The sequence below is a fragment of the Neofelis nebulosa genome, chromosome 12 (assembly GCF_028018385.1).
Source record: "Neofelis nebulosa isolate mNeoNeb1 chromosome 12, mNeoNeb1.pri, whole genome shotgun sequence".
Taxonomy (NCBI): domain Eukaryota; kingdom Metazoa; phylum Chordata; class Mammalia; order Carnivora; family Felidae; genus Neofelis; species Neofelis nebulosa.
In genome coordinates this window covers 10470744-10480874 of record NC_080793.1, presented here as the reverse complement: position 1 = coordinate 10480874, position 10131 = coordinate 10470744, and the positions used below count along the sequence as shown (strand labels likewise).

General features: G+C 53.8%; 1 non-coding gene across 1 annotated transcript; it reads left to right on the top strand.

The window, feature by feature from the left end:
- Positions 1 to 9776: 9776 nt before the first annotated feature.
- LOC131492310 (U5 spliceosomal RNA) lies at positions 9777 to 9889 on the top strand. The gene has a single exon (XR_009252000.1). It is a non-coding gene; the product is annotated as a U5 spliceosomal RNA (small nuclear RNA).
- Positions 9890 to 10131: the final 242 nt, after the last annotated feature.

The window sequence follows — 10131 nt, the reverse complement described above, 5'->3', positions numbered from 1 at the left end:
CGCTGTGTGTGGCGTGCCCTTCTTTACGGGAGCTGCTTTGGGTAGGGGGAAAGAGCTGAGATTGAGAGACAGACAGATCTCAGGGACCCCATCTCTTCAGTTCCTCCCTGAGTGACCCTGGACAGGTCACTGCCCCCTCCCGAGCCTTAGTTTCCTTGTGTGTAAAATAGACACATAGTTCCTCTCTCAGGGCAGCTGCCAGGGCTCGGTCATGGCAGTGGTGGGCCTGCTGGAGGGGGCAGGAATGGCTGTCCTGGGCCTCCTGAGTGAGAGGGTTCAGAAGAGGGGCGGCCAGGGGGCGAAGCCTCCCTGACTGAAGAGGGCTGGGGCTGTGTGGCCACAGTGGGGACTGCAGGAGTGAGGGAGTGCAGTGGCGGGGGCCGGGGGACCCCCATTCTTGCCTTGCCCAGATGAAAGGTAGGAGGCTGCAGTTTTGCTGGTGGGCTCAGAACCCCCTCCTCCAGCTGGGGACAAGGAACCAGGAAGAGCCAGCAGGAGAGAGAGAGGAGGCAGACTAGCTGCTGGCTGGAGCCAGAGGGTGGAGACGCTGTGACAGGTGGTAGAGATGCTCTGACAGGTGCGCGAGCCTCTGAGCCCGGACACCTGGAGCCCCACCAGCTCTGCTCACCAAGCAGAGATGTCTGCGACAATGGTGCTCCTGTCCCTGAGGTCTCTGGCCCACTGTCCCTCCTCACCCCTTCTCTCTCTCTGGCCACCGCTGCCCCTTCTTGCCCTCCAGTCTCTCTCTTACCTACTCGCCACAGGACAGCCCGGTGACCTCAAATCCAAATGCAACTATGAGCCGCGCTGGACCACATCCTGAATTCCCGAACCACCCTTGGGGCCCTGCCGGGCCTTCCGCCTCCGTCTTGCTGTACCGCGTCCACATGTGCTAGGTGAACTGTGTTCTCAAGGGCCTCCTGACCCTGCACGTGGGCCTGTCCTCTGTCCTATCTGCGTGACACTGGCGAACCCCACCATCTGTGCGCTAAGGTCCTGAACCTATAGGTGATTGCGTGAGCGCAGGCTGCACTAGGCCTCTAGGGCAGCCAGTGTTCCACCCGGGGCCAGACCCGGGGACCTGTGATTCGTCGTCATCGTCAATGCCGGTCTGAGGAAGCCCCATCCAGGCTCTTAGCCCAGTCCCCTAAGAGCTCTTGCTGGCCACCCACCCAGACCCTCGCCCCCTTCTCTCATTCCTCAAGGCTTTGTTCCCACCAGGGTGGCAGGATGAGTCTTTGGGGTGGGGCCATTGTCACCCTCTGCTTGTGTCCCCAGCTACTCTTCCCAGGAACTCAGACCCAAATCCAGGGACGGGGGGACACCTGGCCCTATGGCCAGTGGAGAGCCCCCAGAGGGACCTGGAGAATAAAGAGACACGGCAAATCATTCTGGCAAACTAGAAAGACTCCACGTTGTGTCCTGAGCAAGGCAAAACGAGCTGAGCACACTGGCTCGGGCAGGGTGCTGAGCGCATCACTAGCTGGAAAGGTGACACACTTCAAGGCCATGGCCAACTAAGTTCTTTCCAAATGCTTGGTTTTGCTTTGTTTTTGTTGTCTAGGCTGATGAAAAATGTACTCTTTCCCCGCCATCAGAGAACTCAGAGGATGACGACTTCTTTTTACCACGCACTGGTTTTGCGTCCGACCCCTGTCTGTGATCCCGACACGGACAACTGTCAGGTGTTCCTGCTTCTGGGAAGTTACGGAGGCACGTGGAGGGAGGGGCATGACCCCGCCCCCTTCCCAAGCCTTCCCCTCTTTCCCGCCTGCTTCACCCCACCCTCCATGAGATCTGGACTCCTTAGGGGCAGGTCCATCTGGCTCTTCCCCCAGCCCTCCTCCCCCAGCAGGGCTGGGCACTGGGGAGGGTTTGAGGGATGCTGAAGGGCTGGGGGCTGCTGCTTTTCTTTACGAAACAGTAGTCATTTATTGAGCACTTACTGTTTGCCAGAGTCCATGCTGAGCATCGAGACCCCTGCCTCCCTGGGTTCCAGGTCTATCAAGGGCTGGACACTAATTATACATTATTTGATTTCAAGGAGGAAACGAACTCATAGCAGGGCTTGGTCTCCACTGGGGGTGGTGGGAGCTGGGACCTCAAAGGTGACAGAATGAGGGGCCCAAAAGGCAAGTTTGGATGGAGAGGCCAGCCAGCCAGGTGCAGGTCCTGAAGCAGGAGGGACGGCATTTTTTGAGGACAGGAAGGCAAGCCATGGAGCCAGGGCTCTGAGAGGGGGTGAGTAGTGAGGGCTGAGGTAGGTGAGGCCTGTGGAAGACAAGCACGTCGAACCCAGACGTGGCAAAGACCCTGGGCGCGGTCCACAGCCTGTGGGGAGCAGCCACTGGAGGGTTTTATTTTCTTATTTTATTTTTTTTAGTATTTATTTTTGAGAGAGAGAGAGAGAGAGAGAGAGAAAGCAGGGGAGGGGCAGAGAGAGAGGGAGACACAGAATCCGAAGCAGGCTCCAGGCTCTGAGCTGTCAGCACAGAGCCCCACGCAGGGCTGGAGCCCATGAACAGCGAGATCGTGACCTGAGCTGAAGTCGGGTGCCTAACTGACGCCCGTTGAGGCGTTTTAAAACAAAATGAGGTGGGAAGGTGGAGGGGCCCGACTGGATCTGGGTTTCTAAAGGATCTTCCTTAGTCTGTGGAGGGGAGGATGGGTGGGAGTCGTGGAGGGGGAGGGATGGGGGTGCTGGGCCAAGGGAGGTGGCGAGGTGGGCAGGAAGGAGCGGTTGGTTTGGGGATGTGCTTTGTGATGGGGGTACCGGCACTTGCTGAGGGATGGGGTGGGGAGTGATAGGCAGGAGACAGGAGGGCCCTCCCAGGTTTCTGGCTCGTGCAGCCTAGTGGATGGAGGTGCCATGGCCAGGAGAAGGAGCAGGTCAGGGACTCCCAGCCAGGCCTGATGGGAGCCCTGGCGAGCCTTTGGCTCTGATCCATGCCAGGCTCTGGGACTCAGGAGCCTTGAGTTGCCATACATTGGATGTCAAGCCATATGGCCTCCAGATGTTTCCTGATCATTGAAGAATGTGAGTCCTGGGCAAGTGGGCCCATGGCCATGGGCATGGTGAGCTGCTCGGCTCCATCAGAAGGGGCCCTGGGCTCCCTAGTGTCTTACTCAGGGGAATGGACCTGGATGCAAAGCCTGCTGGTCCTCCACAGCTGGGCCAGCAGGAGAAGCCTGGATCTCGTTGGGGGGTGGGGTGGGGTAGTGAATGGTGGGGGCAACGAGCACTGTCTCTGGAGTCAGGCAGACCTGGGTTCAAATTCTGGCTCTCCCACATACTGGCTTGATGTTGGGCAACGGGGCTTCTCTGAGCCTCAGTCTCCCCGTCTGTGAATGGAAATAATGATAATTCCTACCTCCTTATAGGCTTGTTGGAAAGGCTAAAATTAGGGAACATGCATGAAATAGCTCAGCACATAGTAAATTCTCAATAAATTTTAAGTGTTGTTGGTATTATTATTATTGTTATTACTACTATTATTATAGATCTTGCACACAACGGTAAATATTCTACTTCCAGACCTTTGCAAATGTTGTTTTCCCCCCTCAGAATGTCCTGGTCCCGTTGGTTTACTCAGTGTCCACGTCAGGGATCTTATCTTGGAAGCCCCTCCAGGCTCACCCCGGCACCCAGCCGACTTGATTCATCAGTCTGTGTACCGCCCTATGCCTGCTGTGCCCTCTTCACGGAACTAGCTCACCAATGGCTGTCTCTCCTTTCCTAGACTGGCCACCAGGGGTGCTGGGTCTGACTTTTCTCTGTGTCTCCAGGGCCCAGCCAGAGGCCCCAGAAACCCCCATATCATGCTTTCTGGCTCCTTACTTGAACTCTGGCTCTCTCTACCCTCAGATGCTGAACCCTCTGGGCTCAGCATTGGGAGGCCTGGGCAGGGCCCGGCAGTGAGGTGTGGGATGTCAGCTGAAGAGGGCAGGATCCAGGATCCACACTGGCCTGGGCTGGGCTAGGTATGAGGAAGGGGACCGGAAGGCCCAAGAAGAGCTGACGTACCTATGATGGAGGAGACGGAGGTTGAGCCCACATGAGCGAGAGAGGTGGTGGCCATCTTGCTCGTGGCCCCCTTGAACGCAAATACAAGTAAGAGGGAGCAAGAAATGTGGGGATCTTTGTCAGGGGCCAAGGCCCAGGCAGGCAGGTGGCCTAGGTCTGGAGGCATGGACAGTCCTGCTGCTCCATTGGCCCTGGGCTGAGGTCAATTCCAGGCTACTCTCTCCTCAGCCTGAACGGGAGACCCAGTTGGCTTGATGTTGGGTTTTGAGTGGAGAGGAGGGATTTTATGGCCTTGGTGAGGGGAAGTGGCAGAAAGGCAGGGGGTAGATGGCTTTCCCGGAATCCCAGATCGCGCTTTAATAATTTGTTTCAGAATTAATGTCCATTCACGCCATCTTCACTGTTCCAGCTCATTGGAAGATTAAATAAAAACCCGCGCCACCCCCCCCCCCCCCACCCCCCACATAGAGGGAGACCAGCCCTGTTCTTTCCGGCTGGGCTGGCTGCCTGAAGCCAGCGCAGGAAATAAATCTCTCAGAGAAAACCACTTTGCTCACACGATTTCAATCCAACAGGGCATAGTGGCCCCAGTCACTTCTTGTTTTATTTAGCTGATAATCTTTTATCGTATCAGGAGACCCTCCCAGAAGCACCATGTCTCTACAGATCCGAGGCCTCCCCAGACCGCTGGGCCAGGCCTCCTGAGTGGAGCACATGCTCCCCCCATCTCCCGAGTGTCTTCCCCTTTCTGCACGCCACAGTGCCAAGGACCCCGAAGGGTGGATTCTCGGGTCCCAGGGCACCAGGGAAGGGACGGGCAGTGGCCGCCTCCGGCTCCAGTGCACAGACCCAGGCCTCTATGGACCTCTGGGCCTCCAATGGCAGCATTTTGTGTTCTGGGTACCGACCCAAGGAGGCTCATCCGCCAGTGAGGCTGGGGGCAAAGTCCAACCGAGGCGTCACTCACTCACTCACTCAGCAAATATTTATCGTGGGCCTTCTCTGTGCCAGACTCCGGGAATAAGAAGTGACGAGACAGACAGGTTCCAGCCGTCTGTAGTTAGGGCCTTTCCTGGAGTAAAGCCTTTGTTTTACTGTATTATCTGATTACACTTTCCTCCTCGTGTGCCATTTTCTCTGACTCAGGCGTATTCTTTTTCTCTGTTTGTTTTTTTTTTATTTCATATGGGCTATTAAGGACAGAAGCCAAGATATTAATAATATTTAGAAGTATTAGGAGTTGATAGAGTCTTCCAAAGACGAGTAAAAGCAAATCTTCACATCAAAGGGGCACATGATTGGATAATGATCACAAAAAAATCCAATAACCTTGGGGTCAGGAGAGAAAATCAGACAGCATTAAGATACTAGAGTTCTACTTCATCCAATGTTTATGAATTTTTTACTATCATTCTTTTTAGTGTGCCTCTTTATGCTAGTATCAGCCAAGCTTTGTTATGTATTAATAAACTTTCCCACACAAAATTCTTTGTGTTTATAAGTCATATCTATCATATCTTTCATAGCTCAACCCGGGCTCACTAGACTCTTTTAAATTCTCCCTAGGGCTTCATAAATGTTATGTAAATAAAAATTTGGGTCTGATTTCAATACATTTCTCATTTTTAAATTTTCCATTTTTTTTTTTTTTTTTTGAGAGAGAGGGCGCAAGTGAGTGAGGGACAGAGAGAGAGAGAGAGAGAGAGAGATTGAGGGGAAGAGAGAAGCGGGGCTCACACGAAGCAGGGCTCGAGCTCACCCGATGTGGGACTTGAACTCATGAACTGGGAAAGCATGACCTGAACCGAAGCAGATGCTTAACGACTGAGCCCCTCAAGCGCTTGTGTTTTTAAATTTTCTAAAATACTTTTTAGGGACACCTGGGTGGCTCGGTTAAGTGCCCGACTTTGGCTCAGGTCATGATCTCACAGTTCGTGGGTCCAAGTCCTGTGTTGGGCTCTGTGCTGACACTTCAGAGCCTGGAGTCTGCTTTAGATTGTGTGTCTCCCTCTCTGCCCCTCCCCTGCTCATAACTCTGTCTCTCTCTCTCAAAAATAAACATTAAAAATTTTTTTTTAACTTTTTATTTTATCGTTAATTATGTAAACTTAACGAAAGTTGCAAAAATAGTCATGAGAGTCCAGGATACCCTTCCCCCAGCTTCCCACAAAGGTAGTATCTTGCAGAGCTGTGAGACGTTACCAAAACCAGGAAAATCAGGGGGGCCACCTGAGTGGTTCAGTTGGTTGTCTGACTTCAGCTCAGGTCATGATCTCACGGTTCGTGAGTTCGAGCCCCGCTTCGGGCTCGCTGCTTTTCAGCGCAGAACCCCCTTTGGGTTCAGTGTCTCTCTCTCTCTCGGCCCCTCCTCCACTTGCGCTCTCTCAAAAATAAACATTAAAAAAGGTTATTAAGAAAAAAAAAAAAAGAAACACAGCCTAACACAAATTTCTCCAGATTTCGCATGATTTCATTTCTGTGTTTCCATGCAGTTTGTATGACTCAGATGCATTTAACATTATGTTTATTTCCCCTAACTTTTTTTTTTTTAATTTTTTTTTTTCAACATTTTTTATTTTATTTTTGGGACAGAGAGAGACAGAGCATGAACGGGGGAGGGGCAGAGAGAGAGGGAGACACAGAATCGGAAACAGGCTCCAGGCTCCGAGCCATCAGCCCAGAGCCTGACGCGGGGCTCGAACTCACGGACCGCGAGATCGTGACCTGGCTGAAGTCGGACGCTTAACCGACTGCGCCACCCAGGCGCCCCTTTTTAATTTTTTTTTTAACGTTTATTTTTGAGACAGAGAGAGACAGAGCATGAATGGGGGAGGGGCAGAGAGAGAGGGAGACACAGAATCGGAAGCAGGCTCCAGGCTCTGAGCCATCAGCCCAGAGCCCGATGCGGGGCTCGAACTCACGGACCGTGAGATCGTGACCTGAGCTGAAGTCGGACGCTTAACCGACTGAGCCACCCAGGTGCCCCTATTTCCCCTAACTTTTGAACCGAGGTACAACTTTCACAGTGCAAGGTGCACAGAGCGTAAGTGTGTACATGTGTGACCGCGCTCTGGACGGTAGGCCCACTGTGGGAACTGGCAGCATGGAGGAGTTTTGACTGTTCTTGAACTTCAAGGCACAGTTTGTGCTCTCAGAGCCCGGTTCTTTTGGAGGGTTGAGGGGGGAGTGTTCTGGGAGGTTCTCGCGGACACCTTTTGTCAGGGGTATAGTGTGGTGATTTCATCGCTGGCATTAATCATGGTTAGGGAAATCTGTGTTGACGCCATTCGTTCAGTAAGTATCTATGGGCTGTGTTTTGGGCAGAGCCGGAAGAGCCTCTAGTGTGGAAACGAACGGGCAAGGCCACATAGGCACGTTTGAACCGGTTCAGGATTGGATAGTTTGGATACTTTCCAATTGCCTTCATTTGCCCCTGTGCCTCTCTGGGCCTCGTTCCTGCCCAGGAACTCCTGCACTCCTTGACCGATCATACCTGCCCCGCGGGGCCCTCGGGGACCGCTCAGCATCTCCACGCACAATGGCGAGGTCAGGTGACAGTGCGGAGGACATCTGACGGGGCCCCGATCACATTCCCTGCGGCCCTGCTCTGAGCCAGGTGCGGGTGCTGGGGAGCCAGCGGTGGCCAGACGCGCAGGGTTCTTGTCTTCACGGGGTGGCTGGTCAGTACGCCTTCGGCTCTGACTTGCCGTGGGAGGTGTTTAGATCCATCTCTTGCAAGGGGAGGGCCTGGCCGGGTACCGGGAGCTGGAGGCCATCGAACTGAAGCTGTGGGCCATGGAGCGGGCCCAGGGGCTGAAGCAGCCCAGGGCGCAGGGCCAGGCTGGGGAGGAGGAGGGCACAGGGACCTCGAGGGCCAGGGATGAGCCCTGGGACCCCCACGGAGAAGGTGGAGTAGGACCGAAGACCAGTCTACGTGGACAACGTGGACAAGGGGGCAGGGCCCAGGAGCTGGAGGCCTACTTCATTTCCTGTGGGGACGCCCACTGGGTCACCAGGCTGTGTGACAAGTTCCCCGGACACCCCGAGGCCTATGCCTACATGGAGTTTGCCTCCGAGAGCTCAGCCTAGGCCGCCGTGGAGCTGGACGAGAGTGTCTTCCAAGGCCGGGCCGTCAAGGTGCTGCCCTAAAGGACCAGCTCCACGGGGATCAGCTCCGTGCACCTCGGGGGCTCGTGGGGATAGCCAGGCGCCAGGGGAGGACCATTCCCCCCACCCCACGCCAGCAGGGTGAGGCCCGTGTCAGGCCACAAGGACAGAAGTTTCTCACCATGGTATTCCCGGACTTTGAGAGTGGGGGGCTGGGTGGGTCAGGAGTAAACAGCTGTGCTCCAGGCAAGACTATTTATTCGGCACAGAACTGCCCTGCCCCCTTCACTCTCTGGGACCTCTTGTTGGGAGCTTCAACGTGTCCCCTCCCACATTTGTATGTTGAAGTCCTAACCCCTGTACCTCAGAATGAGACAGTATTTGGAGATAGGGTCTTCGGGGAATTAATGAGGTTGAAATGAAGTCATGAGGGTGAGTTCTGATCCAGTATGACTGGTGTCCTTATGAAAAGAAGAAATTAGGACACAGAGGGATCCAGGGAGAAGTCAGCCATCTGCAAGCCAAGGAGAGAGACTTCGGGAGAAACCAACCCTGCCGATACCTTGATCTTACACTTCCGGCTTTCAGAACTGCAAGAAAGCTCGGTGCCTGGGGGGCTCAGTCGGTTAAGCATCTGACTTTGGCTGAGGTCACGATCTCATGGTTTGTGAATCTGAGCCCCGTGTCAGGCTCTGTGCTGACAGCTTGGAGCCTGGAGCCTGCTTCGTTCGGCTCAGGTCATGATCTCACAGTTTGTGAGTTCAAGCCTCACGTCAGGCTCTGTGCTGACAGCTCAGTGCCTGGAGCCTGCTTCAGATTCTGTGTCTCCCTCTCTCTGCCCGTTCCCCGGTTGTGCTCTGTCTCTCAAAATTAAACATAAATTTCTTTTGTTTAAGCCGGTGGTACAGTGTTATGGGAGCCCTCATCAAGGAATCCACTCTCCAGTGTATTAACCTACACTCAGGGGAGGGAGCAGGGTGGCCCCCGGGAGCCGAGATCAGATGAAACATAAGATACTCAGTCCAATTAGAATCACAGATGAACAACAAACACTTTTTTTTTTTTTTTTTTTTTTTTTTTAGCATAAATTGAGTGGGATACACTTCCACTAAAAGTAAAAAAAGTCATCGTTCACCTGAAATTCAAATGTAACCGGCTGGCCTGCATTTTCGTTTGCTCGATCTGGATCTGGCCACCGGCCTGAGACCTGAGGCAGAGAGGCTCCCAGCAGGACAGTGGCTCAAGGACACACGGGCCAGTCCTGCTGCCCAGGCCCCGGTGAGAGCCGGAGGCTGCTTCCCAGGCCTGGGCCACCCTCCCCAAATGGTTCCGTCTCCCGCACAAACATATTTATTGGGCTTGATGGCAAACAGATTATGCTTGTCCCGGGAAGGGCAGCTCGAAAGAGAAAACCTTGAAGTCCGGGAAATAATGATGGGGGGAGTTAAATTAAAGTGCATAAAACCCTCCCGAGAGATAATGTCAGGGTGAGTTACAGGCCCGATAAGGGACTGGGGGCTCACAGAGGGGGCTCAGAAAGGTCGCCTGGTGGCGTGCAGAGGACCAGGAATCATAAATATGGGGCAAGATGCCCAGCCGGGGTCGCCGGGGTGAAAATATTGGGGTCATTCCAAAAACAATTATCCTGCTTGGTTTGCTCTTCAGGTCTTGTAAATCTTTCACCTTTTATAAAAGATTTCTGGGGGAAGAAGCACTTTGGAAGCTTTAACTGATTTTTGCGGCCGCTTCCTGGTGGTTCTGCTAAAAGAAAACAAAAAGACAAAGGGGAAAAAGTAACTACCCAGCATTCTCAGGGGCACAGGGAAGGGCTAACGGGTTTCTTCTTATTCCTTGGAGTGTGTAGGCTGCCCTGGGTTTTGACTCACTCCATTTGGAGTCTGGTCACAGTTTAACAATTAATGTGTTCCGTTTCAAGTCCAGTCTCAGCGGGGCTCAGCTTTTGGGGGGCAGATGTGGCAGCCGTGTGGCGGCCATCTTGA